General features: G+C 42.3%; 1 protein-coding gene across 6 annotated transcripts in view; it reads right to left on the reverse strand.

Annotated features, from left to right (window-relative positions):
- Positions 1 to 27,532, reverse strand: part of PRKD1 (protein kinase D1) — a 279,741-nt gene that overhangs the window by 82,212 nt on the left and 169,997 nt on the right. The gene's annotated exons all lie outside the window — the stretch shown is intronic.

The raw sequence follows: 27,532 nt of genomic DNA on the forward strand, positions 1-27,532 counted from the left end.
TCAGCCCATCAGCAAAACAAAGCCTCTCTCATTATTTCAAGCTCTTTTTAAACAACTTTTTCCAAAGAAGGAACAGAGGGACATTACCAGCTACCTGTTGATTAGCTCCAAAAAGCCCTAAGCTGACACTGTCCTGTCTGCTTTTGTCCGGTCTCCCACAGCATGGACCGTAGCCCAGGTGATACACTAGCTAATGCTGAGAGGTGTCTGTGTAAGGCAGAGGGCAGGGGAGAATCCCTGCTTGAACAGGCAGTGGTAATGGGAGGTGGGGGGGGAGCAGGAGGAAGCCAGGCAGATGTCTGTAGTCTCTGCCAAAGCTCCAGCCAGGGAGAAGAGGGGCAGGACCAGCTCTTCTGTGGCATAGAGAACCCAGCCCAGAGACTATGCCAGGATGCTAGGGGACTCTGGTTTAACTTAAACCAGGAAGGGGTATAGGACAGACACTGCATAATGGTTTGATTTAAATCAGTTAAGTCTGATACTACATTCAACCAGGTTTATCTCAAACTGGTTTCGGCCATTCTCAAACTGGTTAATGTACACTAAACCTCTGTTCTGTTACAGGTTTAAACCAGTTTCTGATCTCTTAAACTGCTTTATGTGTAATGTCTGTCCCTAGCCTCTGTGTTTCTTATCCTACCAACTGAAGTCGCTGGCTTTATAAAACTTAATTTTTATTATATATAAAAATATTTACCTAGAATTTTTTATACTTTACATTACTTTAAGCACTGTCATCAACATTTAGAGGTGTGATAGTCTGACAAGCTTTCAAAAAGGTCAAATGTGATACTTGCTATATTCATCTAGATATATTAAGATTCCCTTTGATGCACTATGATAAACATTGTCTTTACTGTCTTAACAGGTTTTAAACAGAGAAAGATTAGTATATTAAATGATAAATTAGAAAGGATTTTAATCACATTCCAGGTTATATTGCAAAACATTTCTAGCATTAGACAATGGGATATATCAATGCTAAGACACAGTGCATATATCCACTGAAGCTGTGTCATTATAAAACAGAGAAAATGAAACTAGATCAAAAATTGTAGATTATGTCTGGTATCATTTGCTGTAACTTGTCAAACATACAGCCTGCAGGCCAGATCTGGACCATGGAGCCGTGTTACCTGACCTGGTAGGGGGACTAGGGCTGGAATTCAAAGGCATTCAAAGGGTGAATGGGGGCAGGGCCAAAATCAAGGGTATAGAGCCCTGTTGGGCACGTGTTTTGGCAGTAGGGGTTGAGCGATGGCTGCATTAATCCCTGTGGCTTCCTGAAGCTGCTTGCCCTGCTGCCACCAGTCACCTCACCACCACAGATAGATCCAGATCTGGTCCCTCAGGAGGCTCATAGTCCAGATCCAGCCTCCAAGAAGCCCACAGTCTGCATCTGGCCCAAGGCACCAGGTGAGTTCGAAAACTTTGACTGATCTTATAGTCAGTGTCATGCACGATCTTTTTCTTGCCAATATCTTTCATTCTGAAAGAATTATTTTTGGAAAGGAAGTATATCAACATCCTTCAACGCAACTGCAAAAATTTATAATTCAATATATAATTCACCAACAGGTCCAAAATTAGTGTATCCTTATTGAAGCTAATTTTAAAACCAACATTTAGAGTCCTGCAACTTTTACCACTCAATTATTGAAATAGCTGTAGTTAAGTTATTTTGAGAGTGGTTTAAACAATAGAATAGACAGCTACGGTCTCTTAAGAAGTTATGGCTCAAGAAAGTCAGTATTAAGACTTTTGCTGAGTTTTATTTGAATCAGAGCTGTGCTGGCCTTACTGCAAATGTGGGAGTGAGTACCCGAAGGATCAGGGAAAGGATTGTAAATAATATTGTAAAAATATAAGACAGAGCAACTGCACAAAAGACATATCCCTGGAAGTATGAACAAAATGGTGCATATAGATTTAAGTTACGCAAGTAAAAATGCAGCCAAAAACATCTTTGGAAGCTTGGTTTGAGGGTATACTAAAAGGCAGTGCCACAGTAAAATATGTAACTAATTAAGGTAATTAGGTATTGTGACCTAACTACTTAGGTATTCATTTATAGAGGCTATGGAGACAAGACCTATAGAAAATAGATTATATATATCAAATTCAGTTTTCCAAAAGACATAGTTCAAATAAATCCCTGAGAACCAAAAACCCTGCCCCCATTCCTATTCCTAAAACCAAAAATCAGCAAATTAATCAAGAAGAGGTTTTACAGTCATTATAGATGGCTATAATAAAGGACAGCTACACTAGATTCATTTCTAGTAAGAGGGTGCAACGTTGAAAAATAGTTCTAAGGTTGTCTGTGGAAAAACTGTATTAGTTATGTTTACATGGAACCAAGGAATACTTTTTCATCAGAAATCACTTGATATCATTACAAAAATGGGAGCCAGTGACTTAGTGTAATGATATTAAATCCTTTTCTAATTTAAAAAATTCAAACAGTTTAGAAATTTATTATAGTAAGAAAACCCTAACATTTGGGATGTTATTTTGTTTTTCTGAGAATATTCACTTCCCAATTTTCCTAAAAACTATGTAAAAAATTACTTAATATTCCAGATGAAATGTTATTCTTCATACAGAAACTCTAAGAGGTTAGGACATCCTGATTCAGCATTAAAATCACTCCACAATTATTTAATATTGGCTATATTCAGCCAATAAAAAATTATTCAGCTACACTTTAGACAGCTGAGGTTTAGATCACCTAAGAAAAACATTTTTAGAGTGTTATTGCTCTTGTGTTTTTCAAATTAAAGTGGCCAACTCCACTGTTAAATCAATGTTAGCTTTGATATATTAAGAAACCAAACTCATCAAAATGGGTTTTATATCACTTAGATGAATCCTTAAAGAGTTTACTTTGGCTTGAACTGAAGATGAATCTGCATCTACAGTCAGGAACGCACTGTAAGATATGCTTCTTACAGCTATCTTCTTCAGCCTTCAGCGGGGATTATACAATGCAGAATCAAATCCTAATATTTCCATGTACTTAAAAATACTGTTTAAAATATTTCATTTTTCTCGGACCTAGAGTACTCATCATAAAGAAAACCTAGCCACAAATTCTTAAATACTTCATGTCATATTCTAGTCATCTATTAGTAAAGTATGGAACCTGCATCTCCATCAACTGACCACTGACTTGCGGAGTCCTAGAAAGATTAATTATCTTTCCAGTTCTTTTCGGCATCTTCATATAGCCAGTGGGTAAACTGGTCAGATGATGTGGACTCAAGAAACAGCCATATGAAGATGACACATGGCTGTATTAATCCCTCACCACATATTATTTCCTCACTCCAAGATTACCTCATGCTTAGGTGAGATCAGTTAGTTGAGAAACAGCTGAATGGACTTGAACCTGAGCAAGGAAGTGGTAATGTTGATGCAAAAAGGAAAACCATTTTGGAGAGCTGACAGTTGATAATCAACTGGTTTGAAAATATATCCTGATCCTTGACCACATCAGTCTATAGTTTCTAAGTCATTTTGGATTCCTTGCTAACACAGTCTCACTGAGCAGTATTTATCTACAATTAATGCTTCCTATCATCTCTAGGTGTCTTGATGACTTTGTCCTATCCTATTGGGTGATGACTTAATCTCAGTTATTCAGTTAAAGGAAGATATGCTATTGGTATCTGTAACAGGCTGCAGGCTGGCATCCTGTAGTAATTAGCCAGTTGGTAACAGGTCACACACATAAGGGGCCACAGCTGGCTCAGTTAATCAGTAATGAGGGGAAGTTGACTGGTTGACTCAGATATAAAGGGAGACAGGAAGAGGAAGTGTGGAGGAAGACTTGGCGGGGCGGGGCGGGGCGGGGCGGGGCGGGGAGGGGAGGGGAGGGGCGGCGCGGCATGGCATGGCGCAAATGTTAACATGGAGAGAGAAGACTCCTCAAAGAAAGACCAGAAAGGCAAGTGAGAACTAACCTTGGCTGGGAGTGTTTATTTTGGAATTGTCTTGTAATAGCAACGGAGCCCGTGGTGTAGATTAACCTGAGGCTTTGAAGCTTAAGTTGCTGTGCATGCTACAGGTGTGTTGAGTTGGATTGTTTGCTTCTGTCTGACCCCTGGGAAGCAGAGGAACCCAGGGCATTACAGTTTGTACTTCTGGGCCCAGAGAGAGACTGTTGCTGTGACCAGATTAAAGGGCTCAAGGACTGATTTGAGACAGGCTAGCTGGCAACCTGTTACAGGATCCAACTCAGTCAGAGGGTAATGTCATCCTGAACCAATGTATCTAACTTAAAGCTGATTTCACTGTCAAGGAAAGGAAAGATGAGGAGACTCTACTATTGCAGGGGCACTAAGGTGCCCTGCTCCTAGAAGGGCAGAAACTGCCTGGCAAGAGAGCCCAAAGAGAGAGACAAAGAAGCCCAGGTGCAGACAGCAATAAGCCAGACAGCAAAATAGCACATGGTCAACTGACCAGAAGGGGCAAAGCCCTGGGTCCATATAAATCCGAGGATGGGGCCGGGGGGGGGGGGGGGACAGTTCCCTGCTAGCAGCCAGAAGGGAAGGAGCCTCCAGGGAGGAAGTGCCCAGTGACGCAACAACTGTTTAATATGTTGCACCCAGGGCTAATGGGGCTCCATGAGCTACGCAGGTACCTTTGCCCATAAGATATTTAAGGGACAGAGAGGAAGTTCTATGCTTTTAAGGGGACAGAGCACACCCTTTTTTTTTGCATTATGTTATAGCCCAGGCGCTTGTGTTTTGTTTATTGTTTCATACCACCAGTGTTTTGGGTAAGGCTATTTGGGGAAGGAGGAGGCCTCATAGGGGGCCCACTGCAGCATGGGGATCCCAGCACCAGGGAGGGCACGGCACTTTGGGGTGCATAAACCCTGGCGCCAGAAAGTGCGCAGCATTGTATTTGGGGCACAGAGATCCCGGCATCAGAGGGGCGCAGAATTGTATTTCAGGTGCACAGACCCCCTGGGGCCAGAGAGGGCACAGCATTTGGGGTGTACAGACCCTGGTACCAGAGAGAGTGCAGAGAGGGTGCAGCACTTTGCAGGGCTGTGGAGAGCCCAGGCACCAGTGAGGCCCAGAGCGAGACACGGCTGCGGAGAGTCCAGAAAGAGAGGACAAGGGGACCAATTACAGCGAGGCCTAGGTGAGACAACGGCAGTACCATCTGCAAGGCTTGGAGCATGGTAAAGGCTTATAGCCCATAAGGCTGACGTGTCCCGGGACACCTATTTTGAAATGGGACCCATAGGGTTCAGGGAAATCCATCACAACCGTGCTTAGGTAGGCTTAAAGGCAGCCTCCCTATACCAATTATTCCAGCAAGACGTGGCGGGCGAGAATAGAGGGTGCCCAGCGGGCTGAACTGGCACAGTTGAGTGGCCCTAAGGGTAACATGGCCATCCTTAAGGACCCCATCCCGTGACACCTACCTTTTGCCCAATAGCTTAGTACAAGAATCAAGTGGTGCTTCTAAAAGTACCCAGTGCTGCGGCACATACATTTGTGCATCACCACTGAGAAAATGGTGGCAGTGTGCTTTTGAACTAAAACTCATCAAAGGTGTTTTAGTTTTAAAGTGCACTTCTCCCATCTTCTTGGCACTGGCATGCATTTTACTGTTTATATAAATGCATGTGATGCAGCGCTGGGTGCATCAGCTCTCATGTGAAGCAGAAGTGATTAATCAAGTCCGGTCTGATGCACCGGATGTCTGGTGCATTGGAGCAGACAAATGTGTGTGTATAAATGCCTTGGGGTTTATGCCTCACACATCCAGAGAAAGTTTTAACTCACATCTCCTTCCTAAGAAAGTATCCCTAAGCAAGTAGCATAATGATGGGTGGGTGACTGAGACACTGTGTTAACACTAAAATCATAAAAAATTAGGGTTGGAAAGGACCTCAGGAGGTCATCTAGTCCAACTCCTTGCTCAAAGCAGGACCATCTCAGCCAAAGCTTTTTCTAAATGGGTCTTCAACTCCAAGGATGGAGATTCCACAATCTGACTGAGTAACCTGTTCCAGTATTTTACTACCCTCCTAGTGAGAAAACTCTTCCTAATATCTAACCTAAACTTCCCTTGAAGCAACTTGAGACCATTGCTCCTTGTTCTATATTTACTGTCTTCAACAGAAAAAGGATTTTTTTTAATCTTACATTTGGAAGATACTTCACCATGCAACAAAAAAAAATGGGAAGTCCCCTTTGGCCCTGTGATACTCTGTGGCCATGAACAGGCATTCATTTCTAGCAGTGGAAAATTTCCCTTGCTTTCCACACCTTCACCAGACTGGGATGATTGATCCCTGTGAGATGCATGAATGTGTTGAATCTGCATATGTAATCCTAAAGTTACTTTCTGCTTAACCTGCTAATGCCAATGCTGGCAAAGTTTCACTTTGTTTCCAATATATTTTGTGCTTGCCAGGCTGGCAGTGCTCCTTCCTGCTGTGGCTGCAGTCATTTACTGAAGGCCACAGGACAAACATAACATTATCAGTCTGGGGAAAGCATGAGGAACATTAGGTCTTCCACTCCTGATCCATGGCAGGGAAGGACTCCTTGCACTTTCCATAGACCAGGGATCCTTCATTTGGGAAATAGGCAGGAAGCAGCCTCCTCCATCCCATTCTGAGTTTATAATGGCAAAGTGGAGGGGGCAGTGTGTTAAAGCCCCCAGCCTGTTCTACAGACAAGACAGTTTCTCATCTGAGGGAAGAGGTTGAGATCGCTGCCGTCCCCTGCCAAGGTCATCCAGGAGGGAGGGGGAGTAGAGGGTTAAGCTCCCCTCCCAAATCAGGCCAGGACAGGAGCCATACAGGTATTCATTTTTAAAAGAGAGCTTCTTTCCCAAGGGAGATCTTTCAGGTGTTAATTTAACTTAAAAGACCTTCTCTTGGAGGGGACATGTTTTCCAGGGGAGAAACTGAATGAACACTTGTATGCTCTTAGTTTCTATCAGTAGAGCAGCAAATCTCCAGGTAAAATCATAGGGTGTGTAAAGAAATTTTTTTTTTCACCATTTGAAGTACTTTATTGCTGTGACTTAACAGAAGTGCACAGCTTTACAGCACTTTAAAAATGGGTACAATGCTTTAAATAAACCCTTGTTAAATGAGGTATTAAATTTGAAGTGCAGTATTTTACAGCACTATACCAACCTACAGTGCTTTAAATATCTTCTGTATGTTGGGCAAACTTCTGACCAGTGGAGAAACCCCAGGAGGCTGTGGAGTGCCCCCTGCCTCCTAGCTTGGAAAGTGCAGGAAGGCTCAGAGCCCTACCCCCACCAACCACAGCACTTCAGCCATGTTTAAGAATACTGTAACTTTACATTGCTATAAAAAGTGCTCTAAATTATAGTGCTGTAAAATGTGCACAAAGCACTTCTGTACACACCCATTATGTCTGTACGTGGCCTATGTTGCATGTAAAGGTGCTGTTTTTTAAGGCTGTTAAGGTAATCACAGATCATTATTTTAATTTGCACCCATTAGGATAGATACAGAATGCGCATGCATGTGTGTGTGGGGGGGGGGGAGGGGAGGTGTTTTGTTTTTAACTGAGCTAGCCATAATAGAGTATGACCCTGAAAATCATCTTAGCCATGACGTCAAACAGCTTTACTTTTAAGGTAGAGTAGAAGCGAAGCCAAATCACAATTACTGTTCTGCCTGCTGGTTTCAGTGGCCAGGTATAGACCTTACACTCTTACCAGTATAAGTGATTGGAAACCACTCTATACCTGTAACAAAACAGAAGTTCAGCTCACAGACTGGTTTAAAAATGGTGGAACACAGTTTGCACCTCCCCCCCTCCCCCCCACACCCTGCCTCCACCAAAGGGTGAGTGTGTGTTCTGTTTGCTACCAATCTAAACTATGCCACTTAAAGAAAGCTGCATAAATTATATTAATTCTGCCTTAGGCTTTTTGAATGTCTGTACCTAGCCAGTAAGACTTAACTATGACTCTTCATTTAATATGACTACATATCATATATAGTAAATGGCTAAATGTCTAGTCAAAGTAAGTACAAAGGTAGCAAGTTAGTATTACATTACTCTTGTGAGCCTTTTCAATTTTTTTTCAGTATCTTACAACTTTTTTGTTACATACACACTACAGAGAAACATGACTTTACTTTTAAAGCAGAGATAGGACTGCTGCTCGGAGTTCGTTTCAGCTGTAACAGTGCTCCTGTAGCAACAATGTAATTGCATGCTCCAGAGCTGAATTACTGTAACTTTAGACCTGAATAAAATGGGGTTAGTAGCAACAATTGTACTATAGTTTGTTTGTTTTTAAAGTGGTCACTGCATATAACTATTATAAAAAAAAAGGTTAAAGTATTTTTTTATAACCACTAGCTTTTGATTTTTACATGGAGTAACACAATTTGATGCTATTGCTAAATGTAATAGTTGGATCAATATCAAGTCATATTGCTATAAGTTACTACTATGTCATTGTTACATGTGCATACTTCTTTAGAAATACAAATTACCATTAAGCTGAGAATAAGCTTGCAAAGTTTTGCTCTTGGAAGAAATTCCAGACATTATGAGTTTATAACAGCAGAAATATGATTTGTGTTTATTTTACAAACTTAATGACACTTTTTGCTACCAGCAAACAACTGTAGTAACTTCAGTGTATTCTTTCACCTAAATGCAACAGTGACACTGTATGAAAAAGAAGAGAATTCAAAACAAATGCATGACTGGATCCTGAAAAGCTTACTACGATGAGTAGCGTCACTAATTTATGCGGGTAATGTTTGCCAGATTAAGTCCATAATAGGGTATTATTATATCCTTAACTCTCAGAACTCATTTGCTGCCATCTGTTTAAGCATTTCTAAGAATTTTAAGCCTCAACTAAAACATACACATTTAAAATAAGAACAATTTTGGGAAGGAATCATTCTTCCAACCATAATGTATAATATGCTTGTTAAGGTAAAAGAGAAGAACATAGTCTGTTCTTCATATGAGATATTTTAAAAACCTACGGTTGCCAAATATCTTCTGTTTAAGATGAGTTCCATTAAACTCATTGTAGTTATGAAAGTCCACACCACCTGAGGATATGACCCTCTGGACTTTGGTTTATAATTTATATTGCAATATATACTCTTCTGACTGCCATGGTATTATATTACCTAGGATTTTAAACAATGTACCCTAGTACAGGTAAACAAGCAACAAACATGTTTACTTAGTTTGCACACAGATTATTAATTTCTGGGGGAAAAAGATTAATATTTATAAGTAGTCAACATCCTTGATTTATCTTTAAATCCTGTATTTCTTAAGTTCAATTTTAATATGCTTCTCTTAATTTGAGAATGATTAGTTGGTTTTAAACATGCAACTTATGCAACAGAGTAGACTTTACCTTCATTTGAAATCCAAGCACAACATCCTTTCATTATAAATTTACCTGTTTTACACCCAAGGGGAAAATCAACACTAGCTTAGTTTATCAATTCAGTCTCTGCTAATCATAAAATTGCACTTTAGAGATAATCATTTAGCACAGGAAAATAAATTGTATATAGTAATTAGAGTTCATTCAGGTTATAGATCCAAAATGGACACTGACTAGTAAAATTAAATAACTGAAAAGAAATTATAGTAAAGTAACAGGTTATTACCCCTTGTTGCAATCATTCAGATTTGGATTAAAATCATAAGGTGAATCCAATACTTCAAATACATCTATAATTGTTCTTTTCTGATCTGCTATATTTACAATCCTTTATTCCAAGGTTCATAATAAAAGAAATGACAGATTATTTGGTCCATGCTAGAACTATGTAAGTGAGCAATAACCATATCCCTGCCCATCAGAATCAGTAGCTCTTGTAAACTGCTTTACAAGATGTTTCATGAAGAGTGGAGAAAATTGTGTTTGTAACTTGAAGTACTGAGTATGACAGCTAAAAACCAGAGCTCTCAGACAAATATATAACAGTCTTGTTGGCCGGGGTTAATTGAGAATATACTTCATTAATTATATGGCATTTAACTGTTTTTCTAATAGTCTTTATTAATAATATTACTAACTACTACTAAAAATTACATTGGCTATTATTGAAAGGGATATTTACTCTTTCTAAACAGTAGCATAGATTGGAATCTAAGGCCTGGGTCAGAAAGTCATTTAAGCACAGGGGCACAGCTAGAGGGGGTGCAGTAGCATAACCATACTCCCCTCTTAATCAGAAGCCAGAGATTTTTCTTAAGTCCTTGAATCAAGGCAGAATTTTACCCCTCCCTTCCCCTCTATGCTCAGCCTCACATCCTATCCCTTGCCCTCCCCTCCCCTTTGCTCCCTCTCCCATTTGCTGCCTGTGTTCCCACTGTCTCCAGCTGCCCCAGAGGCAGGGGAAGCTCTAAGAGCTGCTCCTGTCCCACTCCAGCTGGGCTTGGTCACAACAGTGACAGTGGTGAACAAGTTCCTCCTCCATGCCCAACCCTCTTGATATTCCTGCCTGCCCAAGAGTTGGCATGGGGCTAGGGAACCTGCCTGTCATTGCCACTACTTCCACCATTCCTGGCAGAGCCCAAGTCCCTGTGCAGCCCAGGTGGAACAGGACAGGAGCAGTTCTGGGGCAGAGAGAGCTCCAGGGGCATCCAGAGCAGTAGTGGACAGGAGAGGGGAAAAATCAGAGGGAAGGGCTAGTTCCACTGAGCATCAAGGTGTGCCAAGAGTGGGCAGAGGGAGATTTCTACCTGATTCAGGACTCCAAAAATGTTTTTAGCTGCTGCTCCCGTGGCGTGGTCACGCACTCTGTTGTTCAGGGGAGAGCTGAGAGTGGGGGGGGTATAGCCACCCCTGCAGCACTAGGACTGGTCACAGCTCCCACATTCTCCTTCATAAAATCCTGGATCTGCCTATGTTTAAACATGTGCTTAAGTCCCAGCATAATCCCATTGTGATGTAAACACATAGTTATGTCCCTTTCTGTATAAGGATGTTTTCCTGTTTCATGGGTCTAGGTCTCCAACCCATTGCACAGAATCATGGAGGCCAAAGGGGCACAAATAAACTGTAGTCCACTATGTTTTCCCAATCCTTCAGTCAGTTTGGACCCAGTTTAGTCACCTACAATAGGCAAGACTAGAGGAGACTGATAGAAATTAAGAAATACCAAGCGATACTAAGTGACAGGAAAAATATAAGCAGATGAAATACACAAGTGTATGACACCAAACTTTGGGGCAAATGACACCAAACTTTGGGGCAAAGCATCCACACCAGAAGAGTGACACCAAACTTTGGGGCAAAGCATCCACACCAGAAGACAGGCGGGTGATCCAGGCTGACCTGGACAGGCTCAGCAAGTGGGCGGACGAGAATCTGATGGTGTTCAACGCCGATAAATGCAAGGTTCTCCACCTTGGGAAGAAAAACCCGCAGCATCCTTATAGGCTCGGCAGTGCTTTGTTGGCTAGCACTATGGAAGAAAGAGACTTGGGGATCATCATTGACCACAAGATGAATATGAGCCTGCAATGCGATGCTGCGGCTAGTAAAGCGACCAAAACGCTGGCTTACATCCATAGATGCTTCTCAAGCAAATCCCGGGACGACATTCTCCCCCTGTACTCGGCCTTAGTGAGGCTGCAGCTGGAGTACTGCGTCCAGTTTTGGGCTCCACAATTCAAAAAGGACGTGGAGAAGCTTGAGAGAGTTCAGAGAAGAGCCACACGCATGATCAGAGGTCAGGGAAGCAGACCCTACGATGACAGGCTGAGAGCCCTGGGGCTCTTTAGCCTGAAAAAGCGCAGGCTCAGGGGTGATCTGATGGCCACCTACAAGTTTATCAGGGGTGACCACCAGTATCTGGGGGAACGTTTGTTCACCAGAGCGCCCCAAGGGATGATGAGGTCGAATGGTCACAAACTACTTCAAGATCGTTTCAGGCTGGACATAAGGAAGAATTTCTTTACTGTCCGAGCCCCCAAGGTCTGGAACAGCCTGCCACCGGAGGTGGTTCAAGCGCCTTCATTGAACACCTTCAAGATTGAAACTGGATGCTTATCTTGCTGGGATCCTATGACCCCAGCTGACTTCCTGCCCTTCGGGCGGGGGGCTGGACTCGATGATCTTCCGAGGTCCCTTCCAGTCCTAATGTCTATGAAAATCTATGAAAATCTATGAAAGTGGCAAAAGAGACCTCAAGGATCTCTTAGTCAGTCCAGTCCCTGCAAAGATAGAGCATACGCTATTCCTAAACCATCCCAGAAAATGCCTATCCAGACTTTTGAAAACCTCAGCAATGAGAGGTTTTTATATTTTCCTTAAGCAATTTATTTAACTGTTTCACAAGAACCGTCCTATTGTTCTTACAGCTAATTTTTTTTTCCTTGAAAGTTGATTTAAATCTGCTTTGATGTACTAGATCCTTTGGCCCACAGCCTGCCTTCTGTGACAAGGAAGAACAAGGGACATTTATACACATGCTCCGGGAGTGGTGCAGGGGGGCTTTTATTAAAGTAGCTCCGAGAGTCACTTTAATGAAAGCACCTGGAGTGTCTCATGTATCCTCATCCCTGCGCTTAAAAATGGTGGCAGGGGTGCTTTATATAAAGCTCATTGAACAAGATTTAGATAAAGCGCACCCAGTGCAAGTTTTAAGCATGGGGATGCTGATACAGGAGACATGGGAGACTGCTGCAGCGCAGTAATTACCATGCTCTAGCAGACTCAATTAATCAAGCCTGCTCCAACGTGATGTAATTACAGTGCATCAGCGCAGCCTCACTACTTGTGTATAGGTGCCCAATGTTTCTCCATCATCTTTGAGCATGGTTTCAAATATCCTTAATGTCCTTTTCTCTGTGCTAAATATACCTATTTCCTTCAGCCTGTTTTTACATGGCTTGTATTCTAATCTCTCTAATACCTTCATCACCTGCCTGTGCATCTGCTTGAGTTTCTCTACTTTCTTCTTAAAGTGTGGTCTAAAACTGGTTATAGAAAACAGATAACATATTCCAAGGAACAATTTGAATTAAGTATATAAATTGTTATATACTTAATGAAACACAACAACTGATGAACATTTATACAATTCATAATAAATAGCTCAATGCAAGTATCAGACCAAATGCCAAACAGAACAAGAAAGCAGACCAGATATTAGGAAGTGATATCCTAGGTCCACTGAAGACAGAGGGAGTTTTGTTATTAGTTTCAAAGGGGGCAGGATCTCACCCAGAGTATGACCCAAATGGGACTATATTAAAATTTAAAATTAGGATTCCATTATAAAAATCAATAGAGTTCCTTCATTTGTTATACAATGTTCAGTTCTGTCACCCTATCTAAAAAGAACTTCAATAGGAAGAGAAGAGATTCATAGCCAAGAAACAAATAAGTAGATGAATGGAAGAGGCTTCCGCATAAGAAGAGAGTGAAAAGACTAGAATGATTTAATCCATAGAGGAAATGAGTAGAGTGTTATGTAAGATTTAAGAAGAGGAATACTAAAAGCATCCATGTCCCTTTAGGGCAGCCTCTGAGCCAGGAAGCAGAGCTCCTACTATGCAACATTCTAGTTAGTAAGCATGCAGTTTAAAGTTCATAATACTCTTGAGTCATGGCCTTGAGTCAAAGCCATTGAACTTGCAGTCAGAAAACCATAGTTGATGAAGCCAAGATAAGGGTAGTGTCCCAGCACTGGAGGAGGCTGCAACCTGTAATAGTTTCCTTTTCCTGAGGGTATAACTCAGCACAAGTTCAAGACAGGGAGTGATCCTTAATTGTGCAGAGGCTTGCTTTGGCTGTAAACTCCAGACCGTTCCTCAAAGGGTTGGTATCTTGTACCACAATGTGATACACAAATGAGGTATACAGAACAGCACAGAGGATTTAGATCAAGTGATCCTAATACAAGATCAAGAGGACTGTCAATGAAATTAAAATGCAATTTGCTTATTATTGATCATGGAAATATGTTGTTAAACAACTCTTAATTAATCTGTGATGCTCACTGCAATTCAACATCACTGAAGCTATGGGCTCAAAAGAAGTAAAAATTAGGATTTCAGTATTACAAAAATGAAAATCCCATTCTCTCTGTGTGTTTTTGCTTTTGGCAGATTTTTATTTTTGTCTTGACATACACACTTATACCTCAAGGTAACAGAAAGGACTTGACGGTAGGCCCAAGAGCCTTGCCATTTGCAACTGATGGACATGAAAGTGAAGGTCAGTCATGGAATGTGAAAACATGGTGAATTTTTTCTGGAATCTGACAGGAAAAAGAAGAGTTAACCATAGACATGCTGTGCACTCCAAAGTTTCACTGCCAAGGAAGCACAGACTACACCAGCTGCAGCAGCAACCTAGAGATCATAGTTAAAAGAAACTTAGTCAAGAAAAATATTTGTCTTGGATTTATTTTTAGATGAACAGAGATTTCAGTCTGTGTCTTATTGTAACCAAACCAATTATACCTGGCCATTGAATATAACACATTGAATCAGGCCCTCAGAGAAGCATCCACTTTGTCATGTAGGATGATATATATCCACATTCATGTTTAATAAACACAGAAGTAAATGCTTGATCCTAAAAGAGAATGCAGACTGAATTTATCCTTTTACAAAAATGTTTTGTATTAATATGTATTTTTGTTTTCTGCTATGAATTCCTTTTGCACAGTAAAATAAACACTTGATGTTGCTTCAAAGTGCTAATCAGTTGATACCATCATACTAAAAGGGCAAATAAGACCTGAACTACCAATTAGAAATGAAGGACACTATGTACCATAAATTCTAACTCTGGCAGATTACTTCAAAGCTTTCACCATGAATGAGATGAGGTCAATTAAAGAAGAGACTGCTGAAGTACTGTACTTGAATAACCTATTGAGCTGTTATTACTGAAAGGGGATTTCTACAGTAGATCAAAATGATGATACATAAAACATTTCTAAACAGGGAAAATCTAGTGTACATCATTAAACAGAATGGAGTAAAAAAGAAATAAAACAAAGATATTGTGGTTGACTCCAGCAAAAAATAATATGTTTTTAAAAAGCCTTTGTTCTACTGTTAATATGGCCACATAATCAAAAATAAAATGAAGATATAATTAAATCTAGCTACTTGGAGAAAGATGGATATTCTTTTAAAATATTAACTGAAATGGATTTCACCCTTCTTTTTGTGAACTTGTTATAAAGTACATCTGGCAAACACAATATCATACTTGCCTTAACTTTGGAAACACTAAAAAGATACGTTATAAAACTCAGGATTAGTAGCCTTACATCAACTGAATTTTAAAACTATTATTTTTCTGAAAATGTAATGTTAAATAGTCACTGTATAATAATAATTAATAACCCAGATGTTGCATGACACATTTTAAAATGCAGTTAAAAACCCACCCACATAAAACAAGACAAACTGTTAAAAACTAAATCATCTTAAATCAGGGGTGCTCAGCCTCTGGACTGCAAGCCAAATCCAGCCCATGGAGCTAGCCTGCAGGGATCACCACAGGTTGGAAAACTTGGCAGAGGTAGAACAGTGAAATTTCCTTACAGCTGGATCCAGCCTCAGCCAGGCCACTGCCCACACAGTGGGACCAGGCCAGGTCTGCTCCCATGCATCCAGGTTATTCCATCTCCTCACCAACCTACACGTTGGATCAGGGCTCAGCCCTGCCCTACACCCCACCTTGCATCTGGATTGAAGCCAGGCTGCTCCCCTCAACATTTGCATTTGAAGTGCTCTGCTCCATTCCGCCCTGCCCCCCCCCCCCCTCCCCATCCAGATTGGGACTGAGCTATTCCCTGCCCGCTCCCTCCTCCTCCCCACAGGCAGACAAGCCCCTGCAGCCAGATCTGGAACTAGCACCACTCATCCAACCAATGGAATGAAAATGGTGGGCACCACTGTTTTAAATCATGCCGTAAAAAGGAAAAGTAAGATGGAGGGCTCTATGTAAAGAGAAATCTGCAAGTGATTACTGAAAAACTGAAAAATTCTTTGGAAAGATAGCATCCGATTTTTTATTTTAGTTATAAACATGAAAAAGGAAGTGTAAAGCACCTAGAGCAAAATACTGCTTATTTTCGGGTCCACAGAGGCATTCAGCCTAATAGTAGGGGACCGGGGGTGTTACCGCCATCCACAGTCAGGGAGCAAACTGAAGGCAAACCGGGGTTCATGTGCCGGGCCAAGGGGTTACTAGAAGCAGATGTCACAAAGCAAGCCAACATCAAACTGGGCTTCTGAAGTTCAGGGACTGGGTGCATGGGTAGGAATGCAGGAACAGACACCAGGAAAGTCACATGGATGAGTGCTACACAGACTGAGGCCAGTTTGTTGCACAACAGGAGCCAGGTGCTGCAAGAGCTTCTTAAGAGTGGCTCTGGCTCTGGAACCAAGCAGCAGGTTCAGGCTCAGCTGGCCCTCCTTAGGGACTTGAGTGTTACTGACCTAGTTGCAGGACAGAGGCTTTTCAGCTCATCTATCACCCTAAAATGCAACAGTGAAACCTCTCAAAAGTGGTCAGTGTCTGAACACTGACATCTACCCGAATGAGGCTCAGCATTTTTCACAATGAAACTACATTTTTTGTAAAGCAAACAAACATTCATAATGAATACCTTAAATATCAAAAGCTTTAAAATCTCACCAAAGTGCATAGTTTACTTTTTTAGATAACTCCACAAACTTTTGGATGACTCCTTTCTTATAGACATGAGCAAAATCACTAGAAAGTAGTAGTCAGACACATTTACAATATCCCTTAGTTACTGAAGGAACAGTTTGTAGACTTCAGTTTCAAAACTTGATAATGACTAAGTTAAGTTGACAAGTAAATTATAAACCTGTTTCATACCCTTGACCATCATAGTCTGTCAGTTCCAAAAGACGGCCAGAACTATGACTAAAACCTACCTAGGACGTAAGTGGTGTAAAATAGTACCGACAGTGAAAATAATCAGGTTCTTAATTCCCTGGACTAAAAATGAAACAAAACAATAACTAACAAGCCCACTGATTATTTATTATCTAAATGAAGAAGCAGCAGTCCTTCATATTTGAGGATGGCTCAAAGTGAGTCACTGATAATGTCCATTAGCAATGTTTCCATAATTACCTCACTGACTTACAGAAGCTAGGATAGACAGGACCCGGAAATGTAGTTATGCTTCAGGGAGCTCAACCAGTGATAGATTCCGGGATTATTCACAAGACAGACTTTCTCCAGACTGAGCTCCTTCTTTCACAAACATAAAAAATAGCTCAGGCTGATCAACTGAAAGAACTGTTAAGGGGGAACAGTAGCCTTTACAATACAAGAATGTTTAATTATATAACTTTATCTCCAGTATAGCTCCTATGTTTATCCACATAAAAGACTTTTCTAGGAGGTGACTGGGAGATAATGGTCTCTTCCACCAGTACTTTTCTCCATCTACTGCTAAGATGCTCCAATTTCTCGACATGCTAAGATTCTCCTGAATAGCCAATAGCTATTGGTAAGCCAATATAACAATCTATCTGTTAGGGGAATCCAAGTGCACTAAACATTAGGGCTGTGCGAAGCTTTAGTAGCTGATTTGATTCAGAGGAAATTCAGCCCAATTCAGGGACCAAATCTCTGAATCCAAATGGAATTGGGAGACCAAGTAAAAGCTCCAAATTAATTCGAAGCATCTGAATTGATTCAGAAAAGATGCAGCTGATTCAGAGATTTGGCCATAGACTAAACAGGCAGCTGCCAGCTGTCTCCAGCTGGTAAGTCTGTTGGGGTTGGGGGAGGGGGGATAGAAGGGGTGTGGGGGAGGGAGGGAGGGAGGGATTGGAGCTGGGGCTGGAACAAGTTGCCCAGGTGGGGCGGGGGGGGGCACGTTACTTGGGGAGGGGGAAAGGGGGGCAGGGGGGTGGGATGTGGGTGCAGCAGTACTGGGAGTGGGTGGCTCTGCCCTGTTGCCATTTGCCCAGCAAGGGCAGGGATGCAGGCACAGCTCGCTTTGGGCAGAAGGGGGCAAGTGGCAGCAGGGCATAGCCCTCACTCCCAGCACTGCCACACCCACAACCCGCACCCCCCTCACTGGCTGACAAATGGAAACAAGGTAGAGCCCCACTCCCAGCACTGATGTGGGTAAGGCAGCACTGGGAGTGAGGGCTATGACCTGCTCCCACCTGGAGTGAGCCATGCCTGCATTGCGCCCTCCCTGCACTGGCTGGGCAAGCGGCAGCAGGGCATAGCCCTCGCTGTTACTGCCAGTGAGTGTGGGTTTCTGGGTTTTTTTGTTTGTTTGTTTTTTAATTTCCAGGCTGTAGGGGCTGGGCAGGGAGGCCATCAGTGGCAAGGCTGGGCGGGGTGGGGGGGTGTGATTGGGGAGTGGGGGCTGTGCAGGGGGGCTCTGCCAGGAGGCCCCAGAATCCCCAGAGCCCCTGCTACAGCTGGTGAGTGTGGGGTGCTTTTTTAAGTGTCAGGACTAGACTGGGGCTGGGTGGGGGATGGCACTGGGCAGGGCAGCAATGGGGGCTTTTCCTGTGGCTCCCACCACCTGGGGAGAGGCAGGCACAACTGGAAGAGCTGCCTGGTTGTGCCTGCCTCTCCCCAGCTGATCCAAATGACCGAATTTTTCCGAATCAGCACTGAATCTTTCGAAGCTGATTCAGCCAGATCGATTCAGGACACTGATCCAAATTTCCAAATTAAATCACTGTCCTCTGAATTGGCTGAATCCAAATCTAAATCAAATACTTCCCTATTCGCACAGACCTACTAAACATGCTACCTCACCTATGGGAGGCAGAGATAAGAGGAAAGAAGTAGGCATGATATCCTTTAGGATTTCTAAGTGCTCAAAAACTAGTCACCAGTGGCACTATGTCAAATTAGGAAAAGGCATGGAGCTCCCAAGGGTCTCTATTAAGTCTGGTAGTATAAATTTTGAAATAATAACTAGGAGGAAAGAATTGAGTGTGCACTGACTATATTTGCAAGGTGGAATGAAGTTGGATAGAACTGGATGTGGATGACACATTAGGTTTCAAACTGACCTTGATGAATTGGATAAGTGGTCTGAACTATATCTTAGTAACTTTAGTAAATGCAAGTTCAAGCTACTACACCTAAAAAGGAAAAATCGAATATAAACAGGCAAAATGGGGAATGGCTAGCAAACTACAGTACTCCAGAGATCTGCAGACTATAACAGACATCAAGCTGAATATGAATGAACAGTGAATTATTGTTGGAGGAAAAAAACAATAACAGAGCATTGGAATGAACTATTCTAAGTAACTTATGCAAGTCCTGGTAAATTATTCTTCTGCTCTATTCAGCACTGTTAAGGCCTTACTAGAAGCAAAAATTTAGTTTTGGGTATCACACTTTAAGAAAAAGGTGGACAAATTGGACAAAATCTAGAGGGCAGAAACAAAAAGGATGAAAGGTCTAGAGAACACATTAGGAAAGGTTAAAGTAGGAGAGGACCGAAGTGAAATTTTCTTTAAACACAAAACAAAAAAAGGTTGTTATAAACAGGATAGCAATCTATTGTATTCTGTGTCCACAGGACACACATCAATTAGTAATGGGCTTAAATTGCAACATGTGATGTTCAGGCTTAAAAGCAGAAAGAACCTTCTACCCATGAGGCTGGTTATGCACAGGAAGGATTGTTTAGAGTGGTTGTGGAATCTTTGTCATTGGAAATTTAAGTGCCAGGTAAATAAACCTTTGTCTGGGATTGTTTAGATAGAGAATACCCAGCAGGGAGTTGGACTAGATGATTTCTCAGAGTCGCTTTCAGCCTTATTTTTTCATGAATATATAGGTCAAGAGCTTACACAGTGACAGAATCCATTATTCTCCAGGGGGAGCTACAGTGGCTATTTTGTAAATATAAAAGGCTATGTTTGAAAACATAAAATGTTGTCAGAACATATAACAAGTAGATTTGGAGAACTTCAGACAATGAGTGTCAGGAAAGTAAAAAAAAAAAATTCTAATTTATACTGGATTTTAAATTTCAATTACACTTTTAATTTTTTAAAATAAAGGATTGCAATTACATTTGAAGTTATGGCAATCTTCATTACAGCCTATATTTGTGACAATTTATTAAATCATTTAAATTAAATAATTATTTCTGAACAAATATATGATTGTTACCAATGTTTAAAAGAAGATCAAATGACTAAATTAGGGAAAGTCAAAGGCAAAGCACTTGGAACCAGTCTGTTGATACGCTAAAGTAGTTTTTGACAACAGCAGGCTTTTCTGTAGCTACAAAGAATATTATATTCAATATTCTATTTCAGTTTGTTCAGTTACCTTAGTTTAATAACTAGTTCACTCAAATGGAAAAATGGATTATTATTTTTGTTTTGAAGAAAGCAAGCATATTCTCCTCCATCTAACCATTTGGGCGAAAAAGAAGATAAGATCTACGAGGTGTAAAATCCTGAAAGATGTGGAGACCTGAAGCAAATAATTCAATTTGCTCATTGAAGATATTTTCATTGATGAATCAATTTTAAATGGAAGACATACTTGATACATACTCTTTTTTTTCCTCATATAGCTATCTAGCACTTCTATTTAGCTAATAAACCAGCATTTATTTGTTGTTCTGAATTCTTAATTGGAATTCCAATTTCCATCCAAATGTCCAGTGACACAAAAAGTAAGTAATATGTTAGTCAACTAGTAAATAAGAAATCTAAGAATTAAGAATATGAATAACATATATCTTAAGTTATATAGCTGCTTACATAAATGGATATACAGTGTATTCTTCCAATTAATAACAAAACTAACAAATTCAGTAGAAAGTCTATATTTAGCTAAAAATCTATTTTTCAGCCTTTTGCTAAGAAACTAAAAATACTAACAGGAAAGTGAGACTAGCGTTTATTTAAATTATCAATAAAATCAGTGATTTAAATCACTAGGATTTAAATCAGTCTGCTCTATTCAGAACACCTAGAAAGAAAAGGTCAAGCATTTGATGAGTGTTGTGGGAACTTTCCTCAATATTTGGTTAAAGCCCAAAAAGTCCTTGCTTCCAGAAAGTCATACTTGATCAACAGATTTTAATATAAAGATAAAAGTTTAAACTCAATATTAAAAATTAGCAATAATCATTGCAAATTAATATTTTCACTTTACAATTGTCTAACAATGGGCCATAGTTAATATTTTGAGAAATTATAATTCAAATAATACTATGAAAATGGCTCCCACAGGTCCAGAAATCTGGCAGCAGGGCAACAGTGGTAGTGTTAATTGCTGCAGCTCTGGAAGCTCCACACACTGGATGAAAGGGTCCCTGGGGTCCAGATTTGGTCCAGAAACTGGAGGCTGAGCACCACTTGTCCAGGTCACTATTTAGTTATCTTGATAAGCAAAGCAGTAATTGGGATTGGTCCTCACTGTCTGTGTGTGTGACCCTTTCTCCAGAAGCATGGAATACCTCTGTATATGAATCTCTCTCTGTACTACTAAAATTCTCTGAAGCCATGCCAAGTTAAATAATAATCTCTCTTTCTTACATATGCTGACTTAGAAAGGGCTAAAATATGAAAGTATAACAGGACAGCAATCATCCAGGTAGGCACGCACAGACACTTACCAATATATTGATTTTGTCAGTACCCTGGGATAAGACGGTAGATGGTATGGAAATGAGAGAAATTTTGCAAAATGTCTGTTGTAAATAAATAAAGCTGATTTTCCTCATGAGATAGAAATGAAATCAAAATAGCAGTGAGCATCAGATTTCTTTTAGAATAAGAATGAAAAAAATGCATTCTTTAATGTAATCATATATAAAGCTCTGATCAAAGAAAATTCACTGTTGATGCAATGACTTTCCCCCATCATAAAATCTGTTTTTTTCCAAAATTTACTGTAAAGTGTTTTCTACAGAAATGCAAAATGGCACTACTTATAATTACATACTATTTTAGCTTTAAACTGACTCATAAAAGCTTGACGTGAGTGAGAAATTATTAGAGTTCAAAAAGCTTATTTAAAAATGTCAAGGTAATTCTGTTCCTTGTAAACAAATACACCACTTTCCCTCTTGCAAGCCACATATGCAAATTTGCGTGCTTAATTTCACACTTCTCTCTTGCTGAAATAATCATTAAGCATCAAAAAATATACGAAAGTATCTAAGGAAGAATAACTGGAACTGTGTGTATTTCTGCACTATAAGCAAAGTTGACACCTTAAGTGATGATTACCTATTGACATTTACCTATCACATACCATTTTGCCAGCTTCTATTGATGATGTTAGCTAAGTTTATGCCCTTGGGTTTATGATTATAGATGATGCAGGTGTTGCTGCTGGTGACCTACTCTTTTTTACCCCCACCTTTCCAGCAACAATTTTAGCAGGGTTTTTATTCTCTGTAGCAGACAGCAGAGCACCCAAGTAGGGGTGCAGCATGAGGCAGCTGTTACAAGGGAAGATAGATGTATGCAACAAGAAGGTATGGCAAAAGTGTCCAACCTGCTCCAGACATGTAAGAATTTACTTGGGAAGCAACAGAGTAAAAGCAATTTTGTTTATCGAAAATTAGGCTATTAGATATGAATCTCATCCCTCTAATGATCCACAGGGCTAAGGAATAAAATGGAGCACAAAGAAAGTAAAAGGACACAAGGGAAAGAAGAACCTCTACAAAGGGCACCACTTCAAGACATGGAGAGCAAAGATGGGATGAAATGTAGGCCTTAATCACACACAAAAATTACATTTTTGGGCAATGGACTATAGCTTTTCTCAGTCTCAGGTGAAGTGAGGTGGCAGGTTATCAGATTCCCACTGAAACAGAGAGCTGTGTAGAGGAAAGTAGAGGGGAAAGTGTGGTTTATTTCAGGGAGAGTAATTGAGTCTGCTTGATAATTCCTTGGTTCAAATAAGCTTCTGTAATGGACTGAAATATTGTGGTATATACACAGCACTGCATTAATGAAATTATGCAACTTGCAGCTGGGAAGTAGCATGCAGGTGCGCCATGCTATGGCACTCCTTGGGCTTCCCTCTATTTCTTCACTGCACAATATTTAAGGTGAATGCTGCATCCTCTTCTACATTGGGTTCAGGGATCTGGCAATCTGCCAGTTTCTCTTGACCTGTCCTTTTGTATATCATTTCTGTTTCCCTTGATTCTAGGTCTGGGATAGCTACCAAGGCTAGGTACAGACATTACACATAAACTGGTTTAAGTGATCAGAAACTGTAACAGAACAGAGGTTCAGTGCACATACACTAATTTAAAAATGGCTGAAACCAGTTTGAGATAAATCTGGTTGAATGTAGTATCAGACTTAAATGATTTGGGTCAAACTGGTTAATTCAATGTCTGTCCCAGACCTCTTGCTGGTTTAAGTTAAACCAGATTTCCCCAGGATCCTGGCATGCTCTCTAGGTTGGGCGGAGCTCTCTGCTTCACAGCAGAGCTGGTCCCTCCCCTTTGCTCCCTGGCTCCAGCCCTGGCAGAGACTTGCAGGCTGCTCCCCACCACTCCCTGCTAAGCAGGAAATCCGCTCTGCCTTGCTGAGAGGTATCTGTGTATCAGCTAGCAGACCACATGCTAGCTCTGGCCCATGCTGTGACAAAGCCAAGATCAACAGGTAGCTGGTAATGCCCCTCCCCTTTGTTGTTTTCTTAATGGGGTGATAAACACTGAGTTAGGGGTGATAAACACTGTTATCAATTCCCTGATGGGATAATCAGAGCATCCTGACTGTGTCTGGCCACACAGCCTCCCCCTCAGCACAGACTTGTGGAATGGAAGGAAGGGCTGCTCTAGCACCCCCTGGCTTCTGGCCTAAGCCACTGCAGGCATATGCCTGCATTTCTGGGATGAAAAGGGAATGTATCCATCTTCAAATTGATTCAGGTTTTGCAGGTTAGACTAACCTGCAAAGATTCAATCAATTCAGGCTCAGGCTTTTTGAATGTCTGTCCCCAGCCCAAGAGTCATTCCAGACTAGAATGAAAATAAACATTGGAAAAATATTTTCAAATCTTTATTTCAAAACATAGTGAAAAATTAGGCTTATCTACTATAACTCCCAGATCCTTTTCTGCACTACTACAGCCTAGCAAGCTGTTGCCCATTTTGTATTTGTGTATTTGGTTATTCCTAGGTATAGTACTTTGCACTTGTCTTTATTGAACTTCAACCTATTGAATTAAAAAATGTTGTAAAATCCATTTATATTTTTTAAAGCCTCTCTCACCATGGAAGGCATTGTTGAGAATATCTCATTGGTTGTAACTTTTTGTAACAAGAGCTCGTAACCCTTGTTGCTGAGTGCAGAGGGGCCTGCTTTAGAAAGGAAGGTTGCAAAACACTATTCCTGCTAATTAGAAAAGAAGAACCCCAATGCCCCATTAGGGAAGGGGAGCCTGGTGATCAGCAGGAATCCAGGTTTTCCATTTCCTGCAGAAAACAGAAAACTGTGGATTTTACCCTTTACCAGAAGAAGACACAGGTTTCTCACTTTACCAGAGAAACCCATGAATTATGCAGTTTTGCAAAGAGCTTTCTGCAGGCTGCCAGAGCTCTAGCCTGCAAGGAGCAGTGAGGTAGCAGAAGGAGGGTGGTCAGGCAGGGGGCTCCATGAGCATGTATATGCAAATGGCTACTAGGCAGCCTGGAGAGCAGCTCCTGCAGGTAAGTGTCTGCCGGGGTGGATCTAAGGCCCCCATAGGGAGGGAGGGAGTTGGCCAGACCTGAGGCTGGGGCTGCTGCCCAGCTAGGTGGTGGTGGGGCTTGGGGCCCAGGGCCTGCATGGCCCCAGAGGGGAGCAGGACAGGGCCACAGGCAGCCCATCCAGAGGGGAGAGGCCGGCTCTCCACCACTGTGTGCAATCCTGAGGGGGAGAGGGCAGAGGGCACCCGTGCCCTCCATATCTGTGCATCGGATGGGGGTGGGAGTGGGGGCTGGTTGCCCACTGTGCGCTCGGGCTCCCCACCATTCTGCTCTCTCCCAGGGACTCTACAGTCTAGCAGGTACAAGCCACTGCTGCAGGGCAAAGCAAGGCCATGTGGGGAATCTGCTTTTTGCTGTGAGCTCTGTACTGCCCAGGAGTGCAAGTCTCCTCCCACTGTGGGGTCTGTTTTGTGGGCAGGCAGAGCTACTACAGACTGTGTGGGACAAGCTGTGGCACTGAGGTTTGGAGGAGCAGGAGCCTGCGGAAGTTCTGCCCCCCCCCACTCCTTCCCACACTGCAGCCCCCCTGGACACTGTCACAGGCCTTGTGCTCCTGGGATACCATCACAGAGGTTGCTGCCCCATCTGAGTCCCTCCCCCCGCCCCACTTCAGCAGCAGGGGTGTGGCCAGAGGCCAGCTGGCATGGCCCCCTTAGGCAAAGGGGGTTGCTTATTCTGTTCTGATCAGCAGAGATGGCGGTTGGAGCTAGCAAACCCCCTCCCTGCCCCCTTCACCTCAGGGGGCCATGCCAGCTGATGCCTGGCTGCACCCCCACCCCTGCGGCAGTGAGAGGGGAACCCTGACACAGGCTGCTGCATCCTGGCAAAGCAGACTCGAGCTGTGGCCTGTGCCACTGGGACAAGGGACGGAGGAGGGAATTAACCCCCGAGTCTGTTCACATCATGCTGCTGCTGGGGCTGGCCATGCCCCCCACCATTGGAGCAGCAGGCAAAGAAATGCCTAGCAGGGGCTGCTGCACCCCTGCCTGGCAGACCCCAGCTGGGGTCTGTGCTGGTAGGACATGGGAGGGAGGAGGGGAATAAACCTCTTCTCTGCCCCCTTCACCTTAGGGGGGCTGTTTTCTGGCCACACCCTCACCCCTGTTCCAGCTAGGGAGTAGAAGGGCGGAGCCAGCCCTGTTGTGCTGAAGCAGAAAGCACAGCCCAGCCCAAGGCTGCAGAGCATCTAAGATACTGGGGGACAGTGATTTAACTTAAACCAGGAAGGAGTCTGGGACAGAAGTTCCATAAACCGCTTTGACCTCAATCAGTTAAGTCTGATACAGGGATGTAGGTTGTAGCTGTGTTGGTCTAAGGACACAGGCAGACAAGGTTCTTTGGGTGAATCTGATATCTTTTATTAGGCCAACTTAAGTCTGATGCTACATTCAACTGGGTTTATCTCAAACTGGCTTTGGCCATTTTGAAACTGGTTTATGTGCACTAAATGTATGTTCCATTACAAGCTTAAACCCATTTCTGTTCACTTAAATTGGTTTATGTGTAACTTTTGTCCCTAGCCATGGAAAGTAGGACGTACTATGGGTGCCTAGTGAAGAAACACTGAGACTGGTACAGACCATAAGAGCTTGTGGTGAAGGGCACGGGGTTGGTGCCTGAGCAGGATGCAGTGAAATGGTTGTTGATTTGGGGTACAGTAAGGTCTAAAGGAATCTGTGTAGACAGAGTAAGGCTCTGTGGACTAAAGTGGGCTGACCCTGTGGAAAGAGTCTGACTGGGGATATAAAGATGCTCTTCCCAAAGGTGGTGTTTTTTAAAAGACTGGGCCAGGCCGAGGTAGCCCAATGATGAAGAGGGTGAAGCAAAGTGCCTAAGGGTGACCTCTGGTGGTCTGAGGTCCTGAGGGTCTCTAACTTATAATAATTACCAAAAAAGCATGGCAGGAAAGAGCAAGGGAGGTAACCTACTAAGAAGCCAGAGTGCCTAAATACAGGGGTGGGCAATTATTTCAGCTGCAGGGCCACTTAACGAATTTTAGTGAGCTGTCAAGGGCTGCACACAAAATCTTTTAAAGGATATCATTTTAACAAATTATAAATAATAAAACAAATCATATACTAAAAATCAAATATCTCCTATAATATTTTAATTTTATTTAAAAAAAAAAGTGTTATCCTTATTTATGTTCTTTTGCATAGTGTATATAGAGGCAACTGCATACTAGCTCAAAGTCTTACTCTTGTATATTGTATGGGGTAGGTGTGGGGTACATGCATGTGTGTGTGTGCATGCATGTGTGTGTGCATGTGTGTTTGGGGGGGAGGAGGAGGGGACTGTCCACATGCTAGGTACTGGGAGCAAGCCAGGGTTGGGAGAGGGAGGATAGGCAGGGGGCATCTGAAGAGAGCTTGCCTGGTCAGGTGCTTTGCATAGGGTTGAGTCCCACCCCCTCCCACCTGGGGCAGCCCACAATGCGCTGTCACCCATGCCCACTGATGGCCCCAGCCCCACCAGTGTGCACACCTTCCTGGCCTGTGCCTTCCTCAGCCCCTCTCAATGCTGCCTTTATCTCATTCCCCTCTCAAGTTTGCTCACATTCTCCATCGCTTACTACCCATGACTCTTTGTAAGGCTGTCATGCCTCCATCAGGAAGGTGGTTTCTCACTGCTCTGAGAATCCCATTATCTCAGGTGGGAGAGGTGGACCCTGCAATTCAAAGACCAGCTACTACAGAGTATTTCAGCCAACAACTACAGGAACATACAGCCTCACTCGCTTCACTGGGTCTCAAACCCAGACAGCTGCTTCACTGCGTCTCAAACTCA

This window comes from Alligator mississippiensis, chromosome 2, assembly GCF_030867095.1.
Source record: "Alligator mississippiensis isolate rAllMis1 chromosome 2, rAllMis1, whole genome shotgun sequence".
Lineage (NCBI taxonomy): Eukaryota > Metazoa > Chordata > Crocodylia > Alligatoridae > Alligator > Alligator mississippiensis.